Raw genomic sequence first — 27950 nt, forward strand, 5'->3', positions numbered from 1 at the left:
TATTATTATGGTTACCATAGATGTTATAAATTTGTTTTCTGTGATCCCACATGATCTGGGACTGGAAATGTTTGAAGCCACACTAGAGAAGTACAGTGGTTTACATATAATAAAACAAAAATTATTAGTAGAACTTATGGAAATGGTTTTATTAAACAATTATATGTACATGGAAGGGGAATACTACAAACAGTTGACAGGTGTAGCAATGGGTGCAAGATGTGCACCCATATATGCCAATTTAGTTCTGGCTCAATGGGAAACTAACCACGTTTTTACATCTAACTATTGGTGTAACATCACATTCTATGCCAGATACCTGGATGACATCATCATGTTTTGGAAGGGATCCTTAGAAGAGCTCGATGAATTTATTATAGTTTAGACACTACATCACCGTTCTTAAGATTTACAAGTCATATACAGGGCAAAACATGTGAGTTTTTAGATGTTCTATTTTATGATAAGAATGGTATATTAGACTCCAACATTTTTAGGAAAAAAACCTATTCAAACTCCTTCCTACACTATAGTAGTTGTCATCCACACTTTCAAAAGAAAAACCTTGTGAAAGGACAAATGGTGAGACTATCTCGAATAGTGAGTGAAGATGATAGATTTGAACTTGAACTTGAGTTCCTTACAAAAATGTTTTTGGATAGGGGATACCCTGATTTTTTATTACAACAGTTAAAAGAAGAAGTTAAAAAGAAAAGGTACACCACATTTAGACCCATTATTAAGTATGGTCTATACAACAGTCAGGATGACAATTTAGGCATTAATAGAAGGGATGCCTTTGTATTACCCTACAATGAACAATCACAAGGTATTGTCAAAATATTGAAAGACAGTTGGATTAGTGTTTTTAACAACAAGGAAGAGTTTTACCTTACGATAGGATCTGTTCCTAGGATTAGTTTTAGCCAAGGCATGAATTTAAAACAATACATGGAACACAATAGTAGTGACAACACATTTAATTTGTCTAAAATGAACAAATGTGGGTTTTGCAAATGTTGCAAGTTTATAAATGATGGACCATATGTTATGGTGCAAGGTTATGGAAGATCCATTAGATGTGCTGGACACTGTAATTGCAACACAAAAATGGTGATTTATTTAGCTTCATGTACATCATGCCCAGCATTCTATGTGGGCAAAACTATAAGGAAATTAAAGGAGCGTGTAATGGAACACAATAGGGATATAAAAACAAAAGAATTGTGAATTCCTTATATGTTCATAGTACTAAATGTCACAACTTCAAGAGATTCATATTCTTTGTTATAGATAGAATTTCTACAGAAACTTACAAAGGTGGTGATTTTAATGTTTTACTAGAAGCCAAAGAATGTATTTGGCAGTTGAGACTAAATGCAGGTACATTTCCAGGCATTAATGATCACATTTCCATATCTAGTATTTTAAAATTAAAATCTCAAGTTATTTGATACAACACCAAGTTGTTTAACGCATCACAACACAGTATATGGGTTTTATAAACATAGACATTTTTATACCTATTTTTAGTTTTTATACAATTAATATTCATTATAATGGTTCATATTTATATTTGTGATTAATTATTTAATTATTTATATTACTTATAGGCATACATTATCATTATTAATTCTGTAAGATATATGAATTAGGCTAACTGAGGACAGGTTTGTTGTAATTGCCATTCAGTTTATGCTATTTATTTTATACTATTATAAACACATATTTGTGTAGTAATACTTTTTATTTATACACATATATTTTTATTTATACACATATATTTTTAACATTCTATTTTTACAGTACTATATGAATGGTGAAACCTCTTTGTCTGTTTCCTTCTCTGGTTGTATATATGTATATGTATAAATATGTTTTATTGAATTTTAATATTATTATTATTACTATTACAATTTTTACAGGTTGAGTGAATACCTTAGGTGTAGTGAGGGAATACATGTTACGAGAATCAGATATATATGTTTACATTAGTTGATAAATTGTTTTATATATAAACACTGTGATATATACTTAAATTAGGTATATATGTTTTTAAATTCCTGATGGTTAGTTAATTGTACAACCTATCAAAGATGACTTTGGTTACTGTTTTTTTATTTAAATGCAGTATGTTCCAATTAGTATTTGTACTCTGAAGATGCCCTTATGTTATGTAGGGTGAAAGCGCTAAGTACTACTATTACACGTGTATTAATTTATTTTATTTTTGTTTGTGGTGAACTAAATCTTTTCCGAGTGACATCCGTGAGCTTTATTTTGTTTTAATGGTATGAGGTATAACCTGGCAGTGATGGGTTGCACCTGTGAGCTGTGAATCAGGACTCTGGTACTGCACAGACATTGCAGTTCACCGTGCTGAGGACAGTGTCCAGTGCATGCATCTTGCGGTGTACACTGCTGGTGTTGTGTAGCATCACTGTTAGTGTCCTATCCTGTGTGATACCCGCGGAGGTGGCTATGTAATCCATGTCCTGCAGTAAAAGGCACTATGTGTGTATCAATGGGCTTCACCAATATTCAATGGCCCATGGGTGTCACGTGCAAGCTGCCCCTCGCAAATCATTGTGGCTTCCCTAGCATGTAAGCACACGTTGACAGCCAGTGGATACCCTATGAATGCATTGGAGATTGAGCAGAATGTAGACATAGAACACCCTTCCTACATATAGTGGTAGCATACCTGGTGAGGGTATGATGGCAACCAAGATCAGGCTCATACTGGCCCGTGCCACATGCTGAAAGATCCCTTCTATGTTCCCTATCATGTAGTCCAGGGAGGTATGTCTCAGGTCATCCATAGTTGCATGGTCAATGACTGAGTCATATGTGTCCATGCCTCTGACTGACCTGTATGCATGTGTTTTGTGGTGGACCATAGTGCCCCACAGGCATATCACTGTGACCTTCACCATGTACAGCCTGTTGAGCGGGACCCCACTGCAGTGGCCAAGAGAGGTACCTGACACATCTGTAGCAGGTGTGTTGTGTAGCCCTACAGGCTGTGAGTGTGTGGCAAACGGGATGTGTGTGCCATGTGTGGCATGTGCTCTGTTCCGACGTAACGTATGCCTGTGTGCCAGCTGCGGAGGTGTGTGATGCTCAGGCAGGATGCTATTCTGAGTCTCCAAGTATGCCCCAGTGTGTTCAGATTGCTGTCAGTGTGGGTCTATGTCAGACTGGTATTGTAGTCACTGTAGTATGTCATGCCACCTGACAGGGTATGGCATTACTGGGTTCAGAGTGCTCAGTCCCCAGATTGGCTATGTGGTGGCATCCCACACATGTGTTGTATGTTCCTGGCCAGGGGTGAGGGTTGACTGCATACATGTGGCAGCTGTGACATTGCCACATGACTCACATAAACCACAACTGAACCATAGAGGTGATTCACAGGTTACCTTTGCACATGCTACCATAGTAGTGTGATTGCCATGGTGATTACCAACACATAGGGCCACTGGGGAACAACATACTGAAGGTGTGTATGTGTGGGTGTATTGCTACTGATTTCATAGCACTGGCATATACGACTGCACACGTGTGTAAATGCCAGGTAAGACATGTGCAATGTGTCACAGGCAACGTACATGCGAACAGGACAGACAGTGACGTGCTGTCATGTGTAAACTTGACATACGTATAGTACGCTATGCAGATGTCACTAGGAGTCCACAGAAGCACTGTAACTCTGCATTGCAGGTGGAAGCAGTGTTCCAGGGAACCCCAAGCGAACATGCATGCAAACAAAGCTACAGTAAGCAGGGCTGGAAGTAGTCCATTGTACAACAAAGAAGGGGTAACACTAACAATAGGGAATAGTGCAAATATGTAGGCACTATCAACATGTACCCAGGAATGCACAACTCAGATGTCCATGGTAGAACTGATATTATGTCATAGTTAATTGTGATTTGGATTACATTGGTACTGCACACATATCAACATGCGCAAACATCCACATTGCATAGTCGTTGTGGGCAACTTGCCACCATTACTGTACATGTCCATCATTGTGTATCACTACTTGCATTAGCTTCCCCCCTGTGCTACCCATGCATGTGGTTATCTGTTGACATCCTTACCACCGGTATGCAATATTGTGCAGCTGTTACACTTTGGTACGTACTATGGGTGTAGATAACAATTCAGGACAGTCATACGGTTACTGCATCAGGCATGCTGGGATATACACACAGTCATATCAGCACACTGTACTGTTACCAACATGATACTACTAATACACTTCTATGTAGTCACCCTGTGCATCAGCAACGTGTTTACCTGTTCCTGCACTGATGTTGGAGATTGCAGGAGGTGGCACAGTTTCATCATATGCACAGGGTGTGAATTAGGTATGCCTGAGTCTGCCACTGATACCACCAATTGACATGTGTGTGTATATGTGTTGGTGAGGGACAGCAGTACAGGGTGGGGCACTGTTGGTGCAGTGTGTGCGTGTATGTGGTAGCCCTAGGTGTTAACATTTCGCATGTGTGTATGCACGCACACAGTTCCACCTCATGGCTGCCATATACAGGAGTTTGTGGACAGCCACAGACTGCACCTGGCAGGTCATACAGATCAGTGTCTGTGGGCACGGACATGGTACCTGTGCCTGGCAGGGGTGCTACGGAGCGTATCTGGTACTAAGCCAGACTGGGTACTGTCATCAGAAGCGGGAGTGTGTTGACTGGACACAGGTCCCTGTTGGGACTGTCCAAAGCCACATGCACGTGGTCTCCTTGGGCTTTCCGATGACAGCACAGACCCAGCCTAGCTGGGGCTGCTGCTGGCACTATGGGGCCGTCCGTGGGCCTGTTGTCATCCGCACTGTCTGCCAGCTGCTGCTGTTGCTGGCATATGGCCACGTTGACGCCACAACCACCCACCATTGCAATGGCTCATGGACATGTGGTTGTGGAACTGCTGTAATATGTCCCCACAACGTCTGTCTATGACATCGGTGAAATTACGGATAGCATCCGAGAATGTCACGCATACTGTCAGTCATGGCTGTGCGACATGCTCTCAGCTCCCTCAGACCCTGTCTGGTGTATCTTTCCATACGCGACTGTGCTTGCATGACAGCCGGAAACATAGCTGAGGTTGACAGACCTCTTTGGGCATGTCTGCCAGAGGCAGTACGCCCATGGATGCTCCCACGAGAACCCATGGGCAACTGTCTGTGTGGTACCATCGCAGGACCCTGCCCATGGCTGCTGTGTGGGGAAGCATGTGCCACAGATACCACATTACCCTGGTCAATGCCCACTGTATCCTGTCCATCACCTAGAGACAATGATGACATAGGATGTACTGGCAGGATGACTGTGCGCAATGATGGGGTTCACAGCTGTGTACTGTCAATTGGCTGACCAATGGCGGACCCTGACACACCTTCCTGTGCCATTACACAGATATCATCATTATCAGTACCTGTGGCACCAGATTCAGGTTCCCTGCTGTAGGACACCAGAGCAGCACCAGAACCTGTGGGAGGAAGACAGGAAACGCAGTTTACAGTGTCCAGACAATGTTACCAGTGATGCACTTATGCACACATGCACACATGCACACGTGGACACATGCACACATGCACACATGGACACAGGCACACATGCACACATGCACACGTGCGCACGTGCACACATGCACACATGCACACTTGCACACATGCACACGTGGACACAGGCACACATGCACACATGCACACATGCACACGTGGACACAGGCACACATGCACACATGCACACATGCACACGTGGACACATGCACACATGCACACGTGGACACAGGCACACATGCACACATGCACACATGCACATGTGGACACAGGCACACGTGGACACAGGCACACATGCACACATGCACACGTGGACACAGGCTCACATGCACACATGCACACATGCACACCCCGCAGTATACACACAGAGCACTACTGAGTTACACTAGTATTACTAGCACTATCAGGACTATTATAGGTATTGTTAAAACACACTCACCAGCATAGATGGCCTGCCTTGCTGTAACACCGGAGGGACCTGCAGAAATGAGGAGATTAATGTCAGTGGGCACAACTGTGCCATTGATACTGCATATGATACAGTGCAGTAGTACACCAGTTGCCTTTCACACGTCAGCTGATGATATTGCCAATATCACACCTGCACAATTACATACTATGTTGACAGCTACATACCATGGACACACCTTACACATGCATAAACTAACAGTGTACAGAACAGTCAAGTGTACATATGGCATATTACCTGCATGCTCCATGTTGTGCTGCTGTGTGGATCCAGCCTCCATCATGATGCAGGTGTATTGCTGTTGCTGTTCCGGGGCTGGAGCCACAACACTTAGGAGTAGCCCCTCCAGTCTGGTGAGGGGGGGATGTGTGGCCACCTCACCTCCTGTGGCAACCTGTTGCCTGTGGATATCCGATGCATGCTGATGAACATTTCTGATTAAATCACTGCAGTGATGTCGTACCTGCTCATATGTCCTATTATGCGTGCCAATGTCATTTACCCTACGGACAAGGTCTTGCCACAGTGCAGCCCTCTCCTGCTGATTCTGGCTGGTGCAGGAAAACAGTATGTCATAATCCTGCACCAGGCTCTGGTGTATCTCCTCATCTTCTGCTGCAGAGTAGGTGGGATTACGCTGACGCGCCATGTCCCTGGAAGAGAACACAAACAGGATATCAGCAGACTATGTCAGCAATATATGGCACACATACTATACATAATACTCAACTGTAGTGATATACTTCTACTCCCATATGTAGCATGTGTGTGTCTCTTGGTGGATACACAAGTACATGGCCAGATATCAGTGCTCAGCCAACACCTGTGCAACAATACCTGCCACATTCCATACAACATAGTAGCATGCCCCATCAGTCAGCATACTGCGACAGGTCCAATGCACAACCTCACTCTGGGGGTTCATACCAAGGTACTGTATGTGGAACGCCATCCACTAGTGTGATCTGGACACAAGTTACTCGGCCTGGATATACATATCCCACCACCACCACCACCACCAGCACAGTAGACTACTTTGATATGTATGTGATTAGACAGTTATTCACTTGTTAGGACTGAGATGGTATCCATGCAGCCCACTGGGCCAGTGGAAGCCACAACCCACACTGCTGACCCCTTTGCGAATGCTTCCCACGGACATCCCAAAGATTGCATGGAACATGCACACACATTTCTAACCCAGACCCTATGCACAAAGGTTAGGCATCCTGTCCGGTGGACCCCAGCCAAAGGCAGATTGTATAACGATAGAAGGAGGCTACTGCAGGACAGAGCAGATTCACATTAAGGGTAAGCATCTGTGGTCAGCACTGGTAATAAGCTACGGTCTCTCATAACAACATCCACGGCCTACTCTGGGAGGGAAATGGCCACGAACACTATAGATAACCACAAGGCCTTCTTCAGTTATGTTACACATATGGACCAAATGCCTCAGATATGCTCTGAGTTAATACACACCTACTTAACATTCACCAAACACACAGATATTGGCAACATTCTTGCAGACAGGTTCGGTGCACATATCCCCCTCCTTCTCCCCCACACTTAGAAATACTTATCACAGCTGAATGTAACCTCCCTATCATCTCACATGTCCAGGTGAGGGCCGCCCTCAGCAAAGCAGAACACACAGCATCAATGTATCCCTGGATGTGTGCTACGTGAACTCCAAGAGGACATACAACTGCATATAAGACTGATATTTAACCTTGGCCGTTCTACAGGATATGTACCTGAACACTGGCATACAGCAACAGTGGTCCCACTCCACTAAGGAGGCACCTCTACTGACCCTGGGAACTACCGCACCATAAGCTTAACCAGCCTGGTCTGCAAAGCTATGGAATGATTCAGTATGGGACGCATATACAGCGATATTGGGTACCTGCAGACACTTGTTCCCGGCCAGTTTGCCTTTGTGATGGGCTGATCCTGCCTTTTGAACCTGGTTGACCTTTCAAAACAGTCACTACAGCCATTGATGAGGGCAACGCAATCCATACAGCCTACCTGGACTTGCCTAAGGCCTTCAACACAGTACTCCACTCAGGCATCATAGACAAGCTCATTAGCTTACATGTTACTGCATATGTCACATGATGGGTTGCACACTGGTTGACATACAGAATCCATAATATCGATATTGTAGGAGCCATGTCAGACTCAATGCCAGTCACATGTGGTATCCCACAGGCCTCTGTCCTAGGACCCCTCTTGTTTGGCATTTATTTCTCAGATGTAAAAGCAAACATGTGCGGGTTGTAGATGACTGCTAACTAAGCACCATAGTCGTTACACCAGCTGACACACACATCCTACAGACAGGCCTCACTGCAATGGAAAACTGCTGCCAGAATCATGGCCTAACACTGAATGACATGTAATGTATAGTCATCCCCTTTTGGTGGGACTACGTGCACACAACATATCACATGGACATACCTATAGATACAGACCTATGACACATATGGAGGGTTCACAGTATACAGACTATTAACCTGTTACTTTACATTACCTGTGTTTGTCGGAGCTGGTTGCGTTACCGCTATTACTGCTTCCTGCTGCTGCTGGCACAGCTTGGTACTGTCACTGCTGACAGCTTCAACTCAGTTTGTGTACCGTGTGTTGTTGTTTGTGTTGTTTTCTCTCTCTCTCTCTCTCTCTCTCTCTCTCTCTCTCTCTCTCTCTCTCTCTCTCTCTCTCGGTCTGCCTCCAGACAGTGCAATGAACGTATTGCATGTGTGGAGTGTGAGTACAGGATGCTTTTGTAGGTATCTGCATAAGTCCATGTGATGGCCTCTGCAGCAATTGTAAGCCAGCATTTGCTAATTGCATGCAGCCAGTTGTGTACTGATTGCAGTTCTCACTGTGATTTCAGGACAGTGCTATAAAGGGGTATGTGAGATAGGCATTGCCCTTTCAGATTGTAAGGGCGGGGACCATGCTGGTATGCTGTGGACACTGTTCTGTGAGTGTAAAGGTTAGTATCTCTCTCATGATTCAGGCTGTGTTGTAGATTCACATTTCTCCATTCCTCTCTCCTGTTTCCTGTAGTAAGTGTGTATACACACTGACACCTACAACTATATATATATATATATATATATATATATATATATATATATATATATATATATATATATATATATATATATATATATACATATGTAAATATACATACATTTATATATGTACATTAACTGACATTATTACCTACTAGCTACCAACTAGCATGGCTGTTTCTGTTCACACACTACTATTATGGAAATCCACTAGTTCTGACAGTAAGTGTGAATGGCATGCTTTGTGTACTACACATCCTATATTCCCTTTACATCCATTCCTATTACATGATATATTTATTTTAGCACAATGTTCTTGTATAAGAGTCATGGCTTAGTGGTAGGTCATGCAGACTACTGTTTCTAAGGTCCTGGGTTCGGGACTGAGAGTGGGATTTATTTTGCTTTTGAACTGACTACAGGACCTGTCAATCAGAGTGACTAAGGCACTTATAAGCAGTTGTAACTGGGTTAGCGCTGGTTTGCGTGGAGCTCCCGCATGCGCATTGGCGTTCAGCTCCGCACACACCCACTTACAACCGCTTAACAGTGCTTACTCTGGCGCACACCCGCGCTATTTTCTTTGAAAGAAATGAAAATGGGGAGACAGGAAAGTGGTGAAAAAGGGGTCACAAAGAGGGTAAGACAGTAGGGAAACAAGCTTGGGTTTTGCAGGAGGGATATAGGTAAGGCCCATAGTTGCCCATTTCTTCATCAGCAATGGCTGTGCATATGTATGTAATTTGGTGTGACATTTGAAACCTTCCACCCCTGAGAGAGGTGTCAGGACAACAATAATACTTGTTGTACAGCCAATTGTAATTGATAGTTTCCATGTCCAGCAGACATGTGTGCAGAATGGGCAGCTATGTATGGGGCATAATTTTTTTGTGGGTACAGAGTGCCACTTTTTTTTTTTTTTCAGGTGAGAGTGGTATGTCAGGTGAAGGAAGTTGGTATAGCTGGGGAGGTAGGTTGGGTAGGTCAACAGACAAGACAAACAAGACGCATACAGGGGCGGTGTATGACACGTGTGGGGGGGTTACACAATTGATGGGGATGGATGTTTGGATATCCAGAGCCCATGAGCCCACAGATGGCAACAGTGGAACTGATATCCCCACCCATGGGCAGTTGCCACTGTTCCTTCACTGCCCAGGATGGGGCTGTGCTGGGGGCTGTGTAGGCCGGGCAACAGGCATGCCCGTAAGTTGTGCCACCTGTGCCTCAAGCTGGCGTAGGGGCCCAAGAACAGAGTCCCGGATCTCCCTACGCACCACAGTCTGGACGCTATGGAGGGTGAGTGGTGGTTTTCCTCTGGCCACACTTGCAGAGGGGGGACAGGCCCCATCCCCTGCAGCGCTTCCACCCGCAGGTGGCACAGGGTCACCGGAGGAGGGTCCAGACTGGGCACTAGTGCCAAGTGCACTCGCCAGCTGAGGTGGGAGAGGTGGGTCCGCTGGAACCCACCTTCCCTGTCATCCTATGTTTTGCATTATGTCATGACAGTTTGGGTTAGTAACATACAATACCATTCGCAATTAGTTGTAACAGCATGCATTAGTATTCCCATTAACCAAACACCCAGATATTCACACCATTGAACAGCGAGCATAACACATGCATAATTTGAACAGCAATACACAGTCCAACAACATGCAGGGTTGATTGATGGCAACAGGCCATCAGGTTTGGATGTATGAACAGGGCAGATGCATCAACGGACATGCAAATATTTATGACCCAACAGGACAAATGTCCAGGGGTGTTAATTGTGATTGCACATACCATTTTCACGTGGAATGGGTTATATGTGGTTATAGGGTGGGGTGAAGAAAATAATATTAACACCTTCGAATACCAGTACATATGCTGTATATTTCTAATAGCTGCAGATATATACACACTACTGTTCTAACTACAGTTTCCTATATGATAACTACTTCAATTTGGTGATAGGACTGTTACTGCTACATCAATATACATTTTATTGTTCTTCATACACGTTCATATCTGGCTTTGTTCAGCTACATCATCCTGCTACATTTGCTTTATATAGCTATAGACAACTGTGGATGTTTGGTATTTCAGACAATCATACTATCTGCATATTACAGACTGAGAGCAACATATCCAGATTTTGGGATACACATTCCAGCTGCAGCAACACTGAACACATTTTGCTGTTTGGTTCTGCTTGTCACATTCATTTCATTCTGTACTGACTGCAGTATACTTTATTCAGGGGTTATTACTAATTTATTGGTGGATTCATAACTCTTTCTCACACTCTCTCACTTGTTTTCATTTTACTATTCAGGATGGTACTTACTTCTAGGCTTTATTGACATGTTTTACCTGTAGTTATTACAATCCATTCCAGCAGTCTCACTTCTGTCATGTTTCAGTATTACAACAGGGGTATATTTCACACATGTGATTTGCTCATCTTCTGCAGCTGTACTTTTCAGTCTGCTGCAGGTTGTGTACTATTATATTACAGGTGGGGCATCTTTATTTCAGACTTTATTTCAGACATTTTCTTTTTTCTGTTTGGATTACAGACTGCAACAAACTTTTGTAATCAAGCAATATTTGCAAACACTCTTACACTGTTACTTGCACATTTTATTACTTAGTGACTACACTGCACTCTTTTGCTAACTGTTATACTTTTATATTTCTTTACAGTTACTGGGAGAGGATTACTGACCTGCCTGGTGGCGCAACCGCAAAAGCCTATCGCCATAGGCTCTGCGGTTCGCAGAACGGACACCTGCAGCTGTAATATAAATGAAGTAATATTGGAATACACATCTCCATAATATCAGCTAGTTTAATTTCTTACATACATAATTAAATGTAACTTACTCAGTAGTGGGGCGTTGGGCATTTGCCGGGCCTCCTGGATCCAAAGGTTCAATTGGTCCTGCTTGCATCTCTTCAGGTCCGCATGGTGGTGACGGACCTGCTCGCCAGTCCTTGGAATCCCTGTGGCACTGGTGAGATCATGAGCCAACCGGTCCCACACCTCAGCCCTATATGCTCCCCACAGGACCTGGCCCTGCATGAGTTGGGCCTCATGATTGTGGACTAGGAGCCAGACCATGTATCTGGACTCCTCAACGCCCCACCTCTGTGCTCGAAAGCAACTACCCTCACCTACTCCTGACATTCTGGCTGCAAGTTAGTTCTACAATTGTTTATGCTGTGTATTCCCGCCTATGGGGCTTATATATGCCGTTTTTCCCACACATATCTGTGATTGGCCATTTTGGGATTGTATCAACTTCACAAAACCTGCTTTGTCATGCTCCACTTTGTATTCATTCCTATATATTTGCTATTACTGCATTTCTAGGTATTGCTGTCATGACTTAGTGGTTCAGTACCTTGACAATGGTGCATAGTATCCTGGGTTCGAACCTGGCCACTGCTTTTTTATGACTATCTAGACAGGCTAGGGGGTGTGTCTGTGTAAAGGCAGTTTTGATACAGCTTGCTCAACGTTGCCCGTCGGTTAGCTTGTTGGCATGGTGCGCAGCTCCGCGCAAACGGGGTACGCTGGTTTACGCTTCATTTGGCTGTTAGCATGCATATTACGCTCAGCTCAGCTAGGGGCACACAGTTTCAGCATGTTAAACCACTGCTCACCTACGGGCAGATGCACTCACCTTGTTAAACTGTAGCTCAGCTATAGGCACATCTCGCATTTTTTATTGTTTTGTTATCTCACATTTCTTCAAAATAAATGGACTATTTCATTACATTTTACATAAAATATGATTGTATATGTGTACATATTTGTCAGGGACTTGTTTCGTGCTTATTTTACTAAAAATAAAAATTGATGTTGTGGGGGCTCGAACCATGGATGCCTGCTCTTCAGCCGATGTCTCTACCGCTACGCTATTGCTTCTTGGCTTACTTTGCATATTTAGTTCTTATATGCTTTTCCACTGACTGCTAACTGTGGCTAAGCTACGGGCATGCCCGCGCAAACGAGCGCACTCACGGGCAAACATCTTTACGATTTAAAAAAATATATAACATGTTCATTTATATATTTTTTGTTCATAGTCTGTGGGGGCATGTGTTGTGTTTATTCACATTTCCATGGCCTCTGTCGTGGGTGTTTACTTTGGGCACTTTTACTCTTCTGGGGGCGTGTCCGCTTGCAGGGCTTGGCCTACGGACACACCCCCTACGGTCTTCCACGGACCGTGTTAGCCTTAGGTGTGATTCAGCATGCCCTCATGCATATGCATGACATGCTGACGTCACACCGTTTAACTGCAGCCTCCGTGTAAGCCATGTATCTCTTACACGGAGGCTTCGTGAATCCTGCCCATAATCTTTGAAATGCATAAATTAAGGCAAAAAGATGAATAAATATTGATGTATTGTTAAAAATGTAATACATGTATGAAAGAGAATAAAAGAAGCATAAGCCAGAATAAGTGGAAAGTTTCTCTTAGAGAAAGTGATAACTGCTATTAGCAAATATTTTATAAAACATTAATTAATTACTTGAAATAAGATATGATACATTATCAGTGAATATGAATAAGAGCAGAACTGGATCTTAATAGCGACCCAGAAAAAATAGATTGATTGATAATTCTTTTGCATAAATATATGACAATCCTGTTTCTCCTATATAGAGGGAACATATAGCAAATGTTTCTGTTTTACTCAGACCCACAAACATACACAGATACAGAGATGCACATACACACACACACACACACACACACACACACACACACACGCACACACACACACACACACACATGAACACAATCATGCACATGAATTTATATAGCTAGAAAAAGATACTTCCCAATATATAACGATACTGGATTTTGGAAACAAGGACTGCAGTATGTCATGTGTGTAATAAAAGACAATACACATTAGTATACCTTGCAAATATCTAAGGTTTTATAGTTATTGCAAATAGTTCAGTGAAATATTAATTTAGTTGTGAGATTTTTGGCAATTATTAAATCATATTAGGAATATGTTTAAACATGCAAGAGGTGCAGAATCCAATTATTTAGGGCAGATTTTGTGATTAAAGCTTTCAGCATAAAACGACTTCTAAATGTAATAGGATAAATACAAATTTCGACTACCCAAGAGTATAAGTTAAAGAAATAAAGAGAATAGCTTGCATTATGTACCTTAGATCACTGCAGTACAAGAGCAAATAGGCTGGATGGGATCTTGTGAGATTAGACGTAGAAATGACTTGTGACATTCAGGAAATGCACACTTAATGCGAAAGGAAGACTAACAAAATATACAGATTTCTACAGGGGATGAGTCACATCTGGGCTTTAGAAGTTTGTTTAATTTCTTTTAGCATTGCTTTATAATGGATATAATACATATCCAGCTAGAGAAGAATATAAACAAAATGCCATCAAGGACTGAAAATATTTTATCAAACAACAAAGTTTGCAGTTAATGCGTAATGAAAGTAAATAATACAAAGACCAAGATATAGACATTTTCTAGCACCTGAACTGTAATAATTGAACAATGCAGATAAATATTTGACAGTTTTCCTTTTACAAGTAAGAAACAACAAAAATATGTTCATTTTTAATGTACGGATAGATTTAATTCATGATACTTTTGAGTTAGCTTGAACCAGACTTGTACCAAACTGCTCATGAGGGGACATTTACCAATTTGGTAATTTTTGAGAACTTTAGGATTTAGAAAGACAGCTAAATTTTGTAGAGAAGTATAACTCTAATGCATTTGCAGTATAAGAAATGTGTTTCTGAGAATACCTTGTGGCTCATTGACACTCCTGTGCATATTTTAAATAATGATATTTTACCAGTTAGTATTTTGAGTGGCTCCACATGGAAATAGCATTCATTTATTCATTTTATATCTGAATCATTAAGTGCTGGAAATTATTTAGATGGCTTTCTTGTAGTTCTTTGAATTAGGCCAAAGAGTAAAATTGTTTTTATTAAGATAGTCCTCATCAGGAATTTGCAATCATTTGTTTAATCTGCACAGCCAGCTTTTACTGCAGTATACAGACCAGTGCAGTCCTGTTTCTTCAAGGGCAACTACAGGAACCTTTTATGTACTGTAAAAACATATACTGCATTCATTGTCTGCAGAGGTCTGTCCTTTAATATGAGACACATTCAATATAGGAATTTGATATCTATTCCTGATCTAGTCTGTCAGTGCAATACAGATTCTTCATAGTTTTTACTATTTGCTTGGTTTTCATTATGTAAGAAAGCATCCTATATATTATCAGTAATATGATAGATGATGTGAAGGCTGCCAGCTCAGCTAACTGGAATTTTGTAAATAACCCTATGTCATTTGTAAATATTAATATGATCCATAGGCTTGTCTTACAAATGTAAGTAGCAAAGAGACAGGATGTCTAAAGAGAGAGAGGGTTTTCTATTGTCTGGGAACAGAAATAATTACAGGTTTCAAGTGTAAAGGTATTTGGCTGTTTTGTGACTTCCAATTTCAGGCAAACTTCTGAAAAATAAGTATTTTTGACACAGAGGTGACAAAGAATGATGTAATCTGAGTTAACCCAGCAGAAATGTTTGATAGTAACTTAAGAACTATCTCATAGAGTGAGTCTGGGCATTTTGTATTTGTCTTTGGATCTAACAACATCCTCTCATCAGCCTGGCTCTGTAAGTAAGGCTTAGATTACAGTGATTTCTCTTAGAGATAGATAGGAGCTTAGTAAGATTAGTTTAGATGTTTTCTGTATTTATGTGAGACTGTCCTGCAATGTTGTTTTAAAATATTCCCTGTGATTCTGAACTCTGTTGTTACTGTATTAAATTACTGAGTATTGTCCTGTGTTTTTATTATTTATTATTAAATATATTTAAACCTTTTAATTGGGACTGGTTTGTTTAGATATATTTAAGCTCATAGAGTACTTGCATGTATTTGGTGACACTGTACAGGTCACTCTTAGCCTTAAAAGTATTGGACACACTTACTATTTGGATAACATTAACATTGCACAGTAGAATTGGTCACCCTTTGGGAAAGGCCTTATAGTAGCTGATAAGTAGTGGTTGGTGGCAGCTGGTGCTCATTATAGTCTGGGCAGAAGGGGATATAGCTAGTAAACATGTGTCAGCCTTCCCCAGGAGTGTCTGTGTGTTTGTATATAAATCAAATCTCAAAGTGTGAGTGTGTGTATGTGTGTGTGTGTGTGTGTGTGTGTGTGTGTGTGTGTGTGTGTGTGTGTGTGTGTGTATGTGCATATGCATGTCAGTTACGTGGGCAGGGACACGAAGCACTGCTTGGACAGAGAGGGTGCTGGAGGTTATGGCTTGACCACTCAGCTGAGACCTTAACCCTATAGCTGTGCCAGTGGGGAGTCGTATTGGGGATCAGGGGAGAGAGAGAGAGAAAAAACAGCCTCAGACTGACTGTGATCTGTTTGTGCTCTTAAGGGAAATTGTACTTTACTCTGTGTGTACTTGTTATCCTCCCAATGTGCACGTCCCTTACTGGTGCTAGTGATGAGGATTGAGGCTCCTTGATTACTGGGCCAGTGCAGGGGAGTCACAGATGATGACAAATTTTAATAATTAATGCAAATACAAACAATAGATCAAGTCATTTCAGTGGGATCTATCACACAAGGCAATAAGTAAACACATGAAACAAGAGTACAGGTTGAAAGAAGATGGCCAAAGACAGGAAGCTTTTTTATATTTTTGTGCATGCATATGTGTAAGGGAAGCTCCTTACTGAAAAAAATATATATTTTCAACATTTTGAAGTAAGCATTTGCAAATTAAATCTGCATGTACTTGCAAAGTAGTAAAGTATAGGCAGAATACAATCTTATCAAAATATTTGTACTAAAATGTATCTTTTGTGTTATCCACATGGTCCTTTCTCCATGAATGTGGAATTAATTGCACTAATACTGTAATAATTTTCCCAACTTTGATCCATACTAAATTGCAATGGAGCATTTGATTCATTAAGTAGATCACAACACTGACTTCTAAGCAGAAGCTTTATTGTATTGTATATAAGTAAATATATACATTAACTATTGATGTTTCTTGACAGCATTTCAAAATGGCTAATTGAAAATGGCCTCTAGTGAATTACAGGAATTAATTTTTAGTCATATTAGTGGCAAAGAAAGAAACTGTTGATGCAGTTTAGTAGAAACTATGTTAAGCAAATGCACCAGTAACAGAACTGGTGTGTGAAGACTTCAGCCCTATTAAGAAACACACTGGCAAATGGTACAGAAGTGTTTTAGTCATGTCAGTGGGAAATCTGTAGAGCACAAAAGAAAATGAGTAAGAAGGGGAATAGTAAGCTATATCAGTAGAATGAAGGAGACAAATAAAATATGTATCAGATAGAATGAAGAGCATGAGCGAAAAGCAAATGAACCAGATAAAGAGGGAGATAATTCTAGTAGTAAGACACTGATGCTTGGTAAAAATAGATGATAACAGTGGAGGTCATGAGAAAGTATTTTGAGAAGTTCTCACAAAAAGGGCATCAAACTTAAGTTGTTTACAACAAAATGCCAGAAAACACACAAAAATGAAAGCGACTTTGGAGTAAGCATCAGCATGATAAATGATGACAGGATATCAGAATCTAAAAAAGGCACATCTTTAAGGACATTCTAAAGCAAGCCAAAGTCTGGTTTTCTCTCTGAGCAGCTATGGTTTCCAAAACAGTGAGACATAGTAAGCAAAGTGTCCAACAACAGCCAACAGCAGAATTTTTATGCATAGCCTTTAAAACTGCCAAAAGCCCATAGAACGCTATATAATGTATACTCATGGTTTGATAAAGAATGGCAAACTCTGTAAGGTAAGATGGACTCCTGTTGTGCAGAGTCAGGCTTGCTAACACTAGAATTTCAAATATATTATGAGAATGTACAGTGAACCAGGTCAACATTCACAGCCCTTAACTAGTATGAAAAAATGATGTACCAATGATCAACCATGCAGCATTCTACAGGCAGTTTCAGTGTTGAATAAGCCACGTTACAGGCTTTTGAAGTAGCTGAGATGTGAAGAGGCAAAGCACAGATACTGAGAACTTTTCAGCTGGGATCAGATGCTTAAATTGGGTGATGCCAGATCACATCCATAGCTTCCAGGTAGGCATGTTATAACTCCATAAATCCTCTAGTATTGCCTGTCTCTCCCTTCTAGCATTTACTAATCGCTTGTTCCTGCCTCTGTTTCTCCATGTTGTCCCATATCACTGTATTAATCTGGGCAGAGTCACAGACTGCACTGGCATTTTTTTGACCATCTGTACTATCCATTCAAAAATTTCTATATACATAGTGTCACCTAAACTCTTTTTTTTAATATAGTTCATGGAAGCTCATAATAACTATCTCTGTCATCTTGATGAGTTCCACCATGGACTCTCATTTCACTATATCTGAAGCACTGCAAATTCTAAGAAAATGTATAACAAAAATTTGTTGACAATCCATACTTTTTTAAATGTCTTCTTTGCCAGCCTCTCAAATGTAACTTCTGTTCATCATTGAAAACCTGAAATCAATTACTGTCATGGAAAATTGATAACATGGCATGGAGGATGGTCAAGCATATTTGGGGAAGGGGAAGTCATAGTACTATAGGTGAATCACATATAAAACCATTGTATAAGCCAGAGCTTGGAGAAACTGCTTGACTAGACATGAGGAAGGAGGTAGGGCATCTTAGTGCCTAGGGGAGACATGCCCTCATGACCAGGCATCATTGCTTAACCAGCCTTTCTGTATAATGTCACCATGCTGGTGGGAAAAGGAAAGACCTAAAAGAAAACCTTTGCATGAAGGACAGCTGCTACAGCAACTAAAAGTTTCCAGTTCTCATAATAGCCAAGGCAGTCCCAACAAGGGGAAGTACAGGAGAATGGGGGCATGAATTAGCAGCATAGTAATGGCATTGAGCAGATAAGATTCAACTGCAGGGGTGCCAAAAAAAAAAAAGAAAATGTCTCTGCTGTCATGGGATGACATGACTTACTCACAAAACTGGGAATGACTCTTGTTGCTTCCCAAGAAAGTGGTAAAAGAGTTTACCCACCACACTGTGCTAGTAAGTTCCTTGTCACATTTTTGGAATATCATCTGCTGCCTTTACCCAAATGAGGAGCCTTTGATTGAAACAACCAACTAACTATGCCCTTGTGGACTACAATATCCTCCACCTCTGTGACTGAATTGCTCCATCCCACTGGCTGTCCAAAAGCACACTGATTCAGAATGCCCATTGATATATTTATATGGCTAGCTTAGCCCCTACTGCATAAACATCACATGTTGGATTGATCCTATGCATTGTTTGCATAAGCATAGAGAGTAACTTTCTGTTCAATGGTTGCATGTGATCCGCCTGTGATGTCAGTTTTATATAGCCTTATGGTATGCTGAAAACTTCCCAATACTTCGTATAACCCATGCATTCATATTTATGGTTTTAGTAGAGTTCTTCAACTATCATCTGTCCACAAACGGCCATATTTGATCTATAAAGGGTATGTATTAGAACTTTAACAAATCTAGGAATGACTTATCAGCTATACTACATGTTTTTCCAATACTAAGAGCCCTTGATTTCTTAATCAGTTGACCTGCCTGATACCACCTATGAGCATAACTTCTCTGGCTCTTGTATTTCAAGCTGCAGGGTTTCTGAAGCCATTGTGCTAATCCTATAAAACTGTAACCATGATAAGTTATCCATAGTTCTACTGGGAATTCATGGATAGTATCCATAAGAAAAAGACTAGTTTGCAGTCAAAAATTGCATTCATATTCACTTCAAAAATCCACAAATGCCCACACATATAAAAGAAATTACAAGCCCTTGTAACACTTTAGCTTCACAATTTAATCTTTCCTCTAGCTTTACTTTCAAGAAAATAGTCGACGCCACATTATTGCTTCTCCTGTTAAGTAGGCCTCACCACACTCTTGCTTCCAAAATTAAGAAACCCTATTATTCAGTATTAGACTGGATTCTAGTATCAGACCCTAGCAAATACACCACCGCTGGTACAATGCCCGAATGCTTCAGTGATCATCTCCCAATCTATACAACCAGACATCTCACACATCCACTTAAACAGCATGTCTATAAAACAACACACAACCTTTTCAAGTTTAACCCAGAAATGTTCATCACTACCCTATCATCTATTAACTGTAACTTCCTAAAAATCTTCTCCTTAAATGATGCTGTAAATGAATTCAGTACAACTTTCCTAAATATCCCAAATAGCCTTGCACTACCTCAGAGGAAGAGACTAAAAACAGAATATAATGAATATATCAAAAAAGAGTAGAATGCAATGCAGGATAGGGAAAAAAACTATTTAAAGAACGGAAAAATGTAAAACACCACAATATCTAGAAAACTTCAGAATGCTTCACAACTGTTCTAAAAAAGCAAAATAATGAAGACAAAAACTATACTACAATAACTTTTAGAGTAATCGTAAACACAACTCTAAAAAATTCTGGACAAGCATTAAAGAAATCTTGAATCCTGGCCATACCCTAACCTCTCATCCAGTAACTCATCACTAGATACCACAATGCAATTCATATCTTATTTCTTACATAGCATACCATCTCTAACCAAGGATTCCCCATCATCTAATTATAACCCTACCAAGCAGCCACATATCACCACATCCACTTTCACCTTTAAACTTGTGCCCACATCTTATATAAAATTACTTTTAAACAAACTCAGACCATGCTCAACTTCACCTGGTAACCTTCCAAGTGAGTCCCTTAAAATAGCAGCCGACACTATGACACCTGTGTAAATAGTCCTGTCACGTTATGATGTGTTATATATAGTTTCATTGTTTCATATTTTAGTGTTTTCATTTTCCTTTTTGTATACATAATCAATGATATATTCTATTTTGTATTCTTCATTTCTTCTTGGAAGATGCTATCTTAACTGGAAAACAAAATAAAAATATTTGAAAGTTAAAATAGCAGCCGATAGCATTGCCTACCCTGTCTCAATCCTTATACATAGGTCAGTCCAGGAATCCAACATTCCCTCTCTCTGGAAAATGTCACACATTATCCCTCTGCTCAAAGGAGGAAATTCCGCATACATTACTAACTTTAGACCTGTATTCTGAAGTTAGTGCAGATGTTGTCCGGAATGATGATTTTAAGGATGTCTATATTAGGGAGCAATAGAGTGATGTCTGGTTGTTTCTAGAAACCAGACACACTACACAAGCACAAAACTGTTCATTATAAGACTCATTTCTGATTTTACGTATATATATATATATATATATATATATATATATATATATATATATATATATATATATATATATATATATATCAAACTGAACCTTAGACTAGGTACTGAACACATACAGTGTTAAAATTAATCTTGTTCAAATTTTCTAAAAAGATGTAACAGACAAATTCTTAGTCTGAGCTATTCATATATAGTAGAGACACATCTCACTATTTGCTCAGAGTATAATTATATCTTGATAAGAAACACTTTGCAGTCTAAAATTATCAGCAGCCCAATAAGTTATTTCACTTTTTGCTATCCCTCATGAGGGTAGACATCCTGTTGTTAACATGTTTTCTTGGAAAGCTATTTCTGCCCTATAATTTTGTGTGAGCGCAGAGCATATTTATTCTTTCTTTCTTGACTTCTTGACTTTTTTCGTACTATATTAATTCTATTTGTTTATTTAAGGAATTCATCGAGCAGATATTTGGTTATGGTACTGGAGAATGATATGCATTTTGTTGGTTTGTAGAAGAGGTAATGCATAGGTTTTAGTTTAACTGTTGTAAGTGGTTTAGTTCTAACCAGTTAATGTTGCATAGGACTGTGCAGGGATGAGTTTTTATCCTAATGTCTCTTATCAGATCATGTTTCTATTCATTTAGAATGGAAGAATGAGAAATTAAGTTTGGCAACAAACTAAGTTGTCCCGGGACATCTTCATGGGGGGGGGGTTAGGTTAATATTAAGGGTATTTAAGTGGGTTGGGGAGGTGAAAGGGTTAAATGAAGGCAGGGATGGTTGGGAGGAAATGAGATGGAGGGGGAGGGGCTTAAGAGGTTTAGTCTAGTGTAGTTGAGTTAAGCAATCACATTTGGCGTGAACTTGCCAGATGACAGATTTACGTCCGAAATTACCTAGGGTACTGGTAAGGTAGGCCTTGGTTTGGTGGTTGTGGACAGGCAGGGGAAGTGAGTGATGGCTATATAGCTTAATTTTTTTTTTTTTTAAGGGGGCCTTTGTTTCTGGGTTTGAACCTTTTTTTGGCATGGTGTTTTGGTGTGGTGGCATTGACTGACCAGAGAATGCATGCAGCCCCTTTTGCTTCGTCAGAAGATACTGTAGGAACGAGCCAAGGTAAAACCATTAGCTGAGTGTAGTTTAAAGGGGGGGGGGTGCAGTGGTTGTTTCTGCTTGTTTCCCGGGCTTGGAGAGAATGTGGCAAAACGGCAGTTTGCCGGTAATTGCTGGTACACAGAGTACGGTCATTTTCTGGTGGTCGGGCACTCAGAGAGTGCTGCATTGTTTATTTATTTATTTATTATTTATTTTGTTTGTTTCTTCTTCCTCCACTGGTCAGTGCTGGTGTTGGGTGGTCATGGGTAGGAATTTTGTGCAGCCCTGGCTATGTTCAGCTCTCTGGGACTGTCGCAATGGTTGCAGGTTTTCACGGGTTTTTCACAGGGCTGCTTGTCATTCTGGGGTCATGCGTGACGTTCCTGTGGGTGCTCTTGGATTGCTATGGTGTATGGGTGAGATGCACTTAAGATGGATGTCAGGTGATAAGTTGTTCTGAATGACTGTACAGAAAATGGAATCAATTATAGACAGAGCACTGCATGTTTTCTAAAACAGATGAAATGAAGTATGACCACTTCTTGGGCACATATTTTATAGTTTTACGGCTGTAGGGAAGAAGAAGCATTTGTTCAGAACACCGATCTGTGAGAATGTCAGGATATGCAAAACTGCATCCCTCCTACAGCATTAACCTTATACATTATTAAACAAGGAGCTGGACATTCTTTTTCATTTAAGTGTATTTATTAACAGCACTCCTTCTGCAGCATGTATGAAAGACAAGGAGAATCTGATAGCGAATGGAGCAGGAGTCCGGTTGCTCGGAGTTTTGCTGTATGTGTACGCTTGTGAAGAGGCAGAGCAGGCCTTTCAACCATACAGATGTAGCAGATTGTCCACAGTTTGCCTCATATTTGGCAGCAGTATGCTGATTGGTCATTAAATGAGTTGTTTCCTCATAGCATTATTGTTGTTTATTTAACTTATTTATTCTATTTTAGTTAGTTATTTCTTTCATTTTTGTTAAATGTGTGTGGTTAGAAATAAGTCTGGGAGCAATATCTGAGATGTTTTCCGCTAGGGAAGCTATGCATGGCTTTTCGCTGCCACGAATGAGTTAAAATGGTGTCTCTGACTGCATGAGTGGTGTTGGGGCGGCCACTGGTGGAGACTGGCAGTGGTGGCAATGTCAGTAACTCAGAGGCATCAAGTTCATCCTTGATGCTAAAAGGTTCAAAAGTTGCGAGTTCTATCATCACACCTGGTAACTGGATTTATCTACAAGTAGGGGCAACATGACATAACATAAGTGGTGCTGCTTTTGAGGAAAGATTTATTTATTATTTGTAGTGTGCTAACCAGACAGACGAGCTGGTCTACTGTTCCTTTTCAGTCAGAAATCGGGTCTGTTGTTGGCAGGCAAGGGAAGATGATCTGTGGTAACTTTGCTTGTTTATGTCTAAATTGCAGTGTGCTTCTTGTTGCCAGGCTCAGCATAATGGCAAAGGCTGCACAGTCAAAATACAGTAATAGTGGGCATGTTGGTTCAAGTGATTAATTTGCATTTTGGATTGTTTTATTTTACAAGTTTTTGAGTATGGTTGCATGAATTCACGGGCTCTGGGCAGGTTGGTGTGTCCGTTGTCACGCATGCGTGTCATGACCGGCAGATCCTTCGGCTGTGCTATGTCCACAATGTGTGGAACAGAAATCTGGACATGAAAGGATAGGCAAAAAAAAAAAAAATTAAAGGCAAATGAGGTTTGTCTTCCTGATAACAGGTACAATGTGAACTGGATGTTAATTCACAATAAGATTCCAAGAAAGTCATCCTCAAATACAAGTGGGGTTAGAAAGGTCCTGAAATAGACATCTATTTACATTAAAAGCTAGTATTCATATTTTAATCTTGCTTTGCTAAAGATTTTGTGATATTTAGTTAGTGAAGAACTAAAAATAAATTGGTTCAAACAGGTTACACAGAATGGTGTTGGTAGAGTGTGATGGGCACTTGTTGGTTGTAGTTTAAGATTTAAGGTGACATATATAAAATATAAGCATCTATTTAGTTTAAAACCTAGTTAGATAGCTCAATAGAGGGATAGATAGGCTAATAGATATATTTGGGTTAGAAAGACTTAAATATTGAACATGAACTTTGGAATGGGTGTATTTACTTGCTTACTAATGAGTGGGGGGAGTTCTTTCCTTTCACTTAAGTAACTATCTCATTTTATAGTATTCTTTATACATTTTGGGATGGCATGTTACTTTTCCCTCTAGCTTCTCATGCTATTTGAATTGTATACTAAACTATGAAGCCTTGGTTAAAAAGAAAAAAAAAAAAAAAAAGTCTGTGTAGAGCTGTCGTTTGTTGCGTGCTGGATACCATACTATCCTGAATTTGAAGTACAGCTGCGGTTTTGTAAGTTCTTTGTTGTAGAAAATACACAACATAAAGGCAGGAACCAATGTTTCTTGTATGTAAAATACTGCTTCCATATTATGTTGGTTAGTGTGCCTCATTTGGGGATGGAAGGTTAAGAGCTAGGCAGATGGCTTTACAATATAAGTTAGCTTGGCTTCTACAGGGCTCAAACTGATGTGGTCTGGAATCACAAGGTTACCTGGGTTGTGGATATTGATAGGTCCTTTCATGTGTGGAGTTTAGTTTTAACATACTTGACTGGTAGTTAAATTTACCTGGGGTATTTGATAGGGTCATTGGACGCATAGCTTCAGTTATGGCTCCTTTGTCATAGATGGGAGTGACGGTGGTATATTTCTTCCAGGGTGGCAGAATAGGTTGTCTTTGAAGATGTCTTAGACTGTGTGACGTATTTTGGATGTTTTACATGTTCTTTTTCTCTTTCTTGCAGATGGAGTCTTGGAACGCTGCGGCTGTAATTTGGAATAGGTGGGTATAAGGTGGAGCCTGCTCGTTACTATTAGGGGGTTTAATTTTGTCCTTTGCTTTGTAGATGGTGGTGTGCAGAGTTCCAGTGTTGAGATACAGTGAGTTTGCAGATGATGGAAGCAGTGGTGAGTGAGGAAGTTACACAGGGGGAACACAAGTGGGCAACAGTTACTGATGGAAGTAAGTTGATTTCAAAGTTGTTGAGTTTGGATAGAGGATTTTACTCTGCTAGTTAGAGGACAGGCATGTTGAGATTTTATATCAGGGTTAATGGGTTGTACAATTTGTCTATTAATCGTTAGTATGTTAGATTAACATTGAAAGTTGTTCCTGTTGTGGGCATTTGCGGTCAGTAGTAAAAGGGAGCATGGTCACTGGCCATAGTTAAAGGTTTAATGGGGTAGCAGGGGTCCTGATCAGTGCCTCCATGTTAAGTAATCATGGTATGTGTGCACATTAATTTATCATTGTTTCTTTCTTTACAGATTGTTGGAGTACAGAAAGCATCATGCGGTGGCTTGAAAAGAGGATTTGAAAGGTGATGTTTTGATAGGGTGGACATTCTTGCCACTTGAACGGGACAGAAGGAGGGTCTGAGTAAGCATCTTAGTAAGGCATGTTTGAGCTCTGTGTTTAATTACTGGGAGCTGATTACTGCATTGGTATAGGGGACAAGTAAGGAAGACAAGTAAAGGGGGCAAAAAGGGGAAAACTGTTGGGGATGGTTTTAGGGAGTGTGGGGATCCCACGGGATGCATAGGGTCACGATGTTCATAGGAGCACAGGAACTTTGTAGGCTACAGCTCTACGGCTCCTGCAAGCCAGTGAAGTTCAATCCTTGCTTTCTTGGAACCTTGGGTGTTTGTATTCATTCATCCAGTTGTTCGAACCATATGTGGGGGAAGGGCCAAGGAGGTGTTTGACATGATGCTGGAGTTTATTTTAAAGAGGGACATCTTTGGAAGACAAAGTTGAATCTTGAGTAGGTAGTGTTACATACCAGGTTAAGGTTTTACAGAATAGCACAAGGAGCATTTCACTTGGGGTTTGGGTGAATTTTGTACATAAGGTTTTAAGAAGCATGATAGTTAGGTGGCTGTGTTGGGGTAGTTTTAGAAATTGGGTACGTTGTTACAGGGGAGTTAGAAGGTACAAGGAATCCTGGTTGCACGATAAGGCAGCAGTAGGATACTAGTGGTATAAGTAACATAAGGAAAGAGATTTTTAGGGGAAAGGCAAGGATCAAACAAGGGTTTAAAAATGATTTGGTAATGAGTGAATTGGGGGTGTTTATGGCGTGGCATGTAGAGTATTTTATTGGTGAGCATAGGTGAGTTTTCAGGAACTAGGTCAAGGGGTGCTGGATTTCTGCCATCTAAGGTTGGGACATTAAAGTTTGGAAGTTAGACTATTCCCTACGGTAATGGAGTTGTGGCACATATAGAACTGGAAAGTGGGGGGGCTAAGGTGATATGTTACAGTTAGCATTTGGGTGTGAGACTTGCTACTAGTTGTTTGACTGGGTGCCATTTTGATAGTTTGTGGTTTTGTGGCGGCTATAGGCTGTCAATACATTCAGGCTGAGCTATGATTTCGGCTTTGAAGGCAGTGGACTAAAAGGGTATGTGTTCTTTGGTGTGGAGGGTCCAGTGTTACAATGGAGGTCACGGTAATCCTACTTTATTTAGTTTCATTAGGGTGTGTTTCAGTGATGGCATGGCAAAGGGGTTTATGATGGGATTTTAAGGTGCTTTACCGATGAGAGGTACACCAAATGATGTTTGGCTTGACTCTTCCCTTTATGGGAAGTGGATTGAACAATTTGGGGTAAAAGCGAGGGGGAACAGCCTGCTCAGGCTGGTTGGAGGAGAAGAGGGATAGGCTTGCCCTCTTCTGTTCCCCCTCTGATGTCTGGAGGTTTATTTCAAGGATCTGGGGAAAGGAAATGAGTAGTTGGAGGAAGCTTGCTGAATAGATAAGCAAGCTGAGGTAAGGATAGTGCTTATTTGGTGGAAGGTAACTCAATGGATTGTGTATGAAGTGAGTTGGGACGCTACTTCATAAGTAAAGTAAGTGAGCAGAGGTATAGACCCTGCTTGTTGGTCAGGGTGAGTAGGTACGCTGCCCTGATTAACATTACAATGAATGGTGTATGAAGTGAGATGGGACGCTGCTTCATAAGTAAAGTAAGTGAGTAGAGGTATGGACGCTACTTACTGGGGCAGGGTTAGTAGATACGCTGCCCTGATTAACATTACAAGGATGTTATGCTGTATTTAGAGTTAATTATATCATGAATAGTTGTAATAAAGTTGGTGATCAAAGCTATGTTATGGAAATTTAATAAAGGTCATCAAATGTCATTTGGTGTGATGTGTGTTATTGAAGGGGACTAGGACAAATGAAGTTTGGCAACAAACTAAGTTGTCCCGGGACATCTTCATGGGGGGAGTTAAGTTAATATTAAGGGGATTTAAGTGGGTTGGGGAAGTGA

Source organism: Protopterus annectens, chromosome 10.part0 (genome assembly GCF_019279795.1).
Source record: "Protopterus annectens isolate FY-2018-M chromosome 10.part0, PAN1.0, whole genome shotgun sequence".
In the NCBI taxonomy this organism is placed as follows: domain Eukaryota; kingdom Metazoa; phylum Chordata; order Ceratodontiformes; family Protopteridae; genus Protopterus; species Protopterus annectens.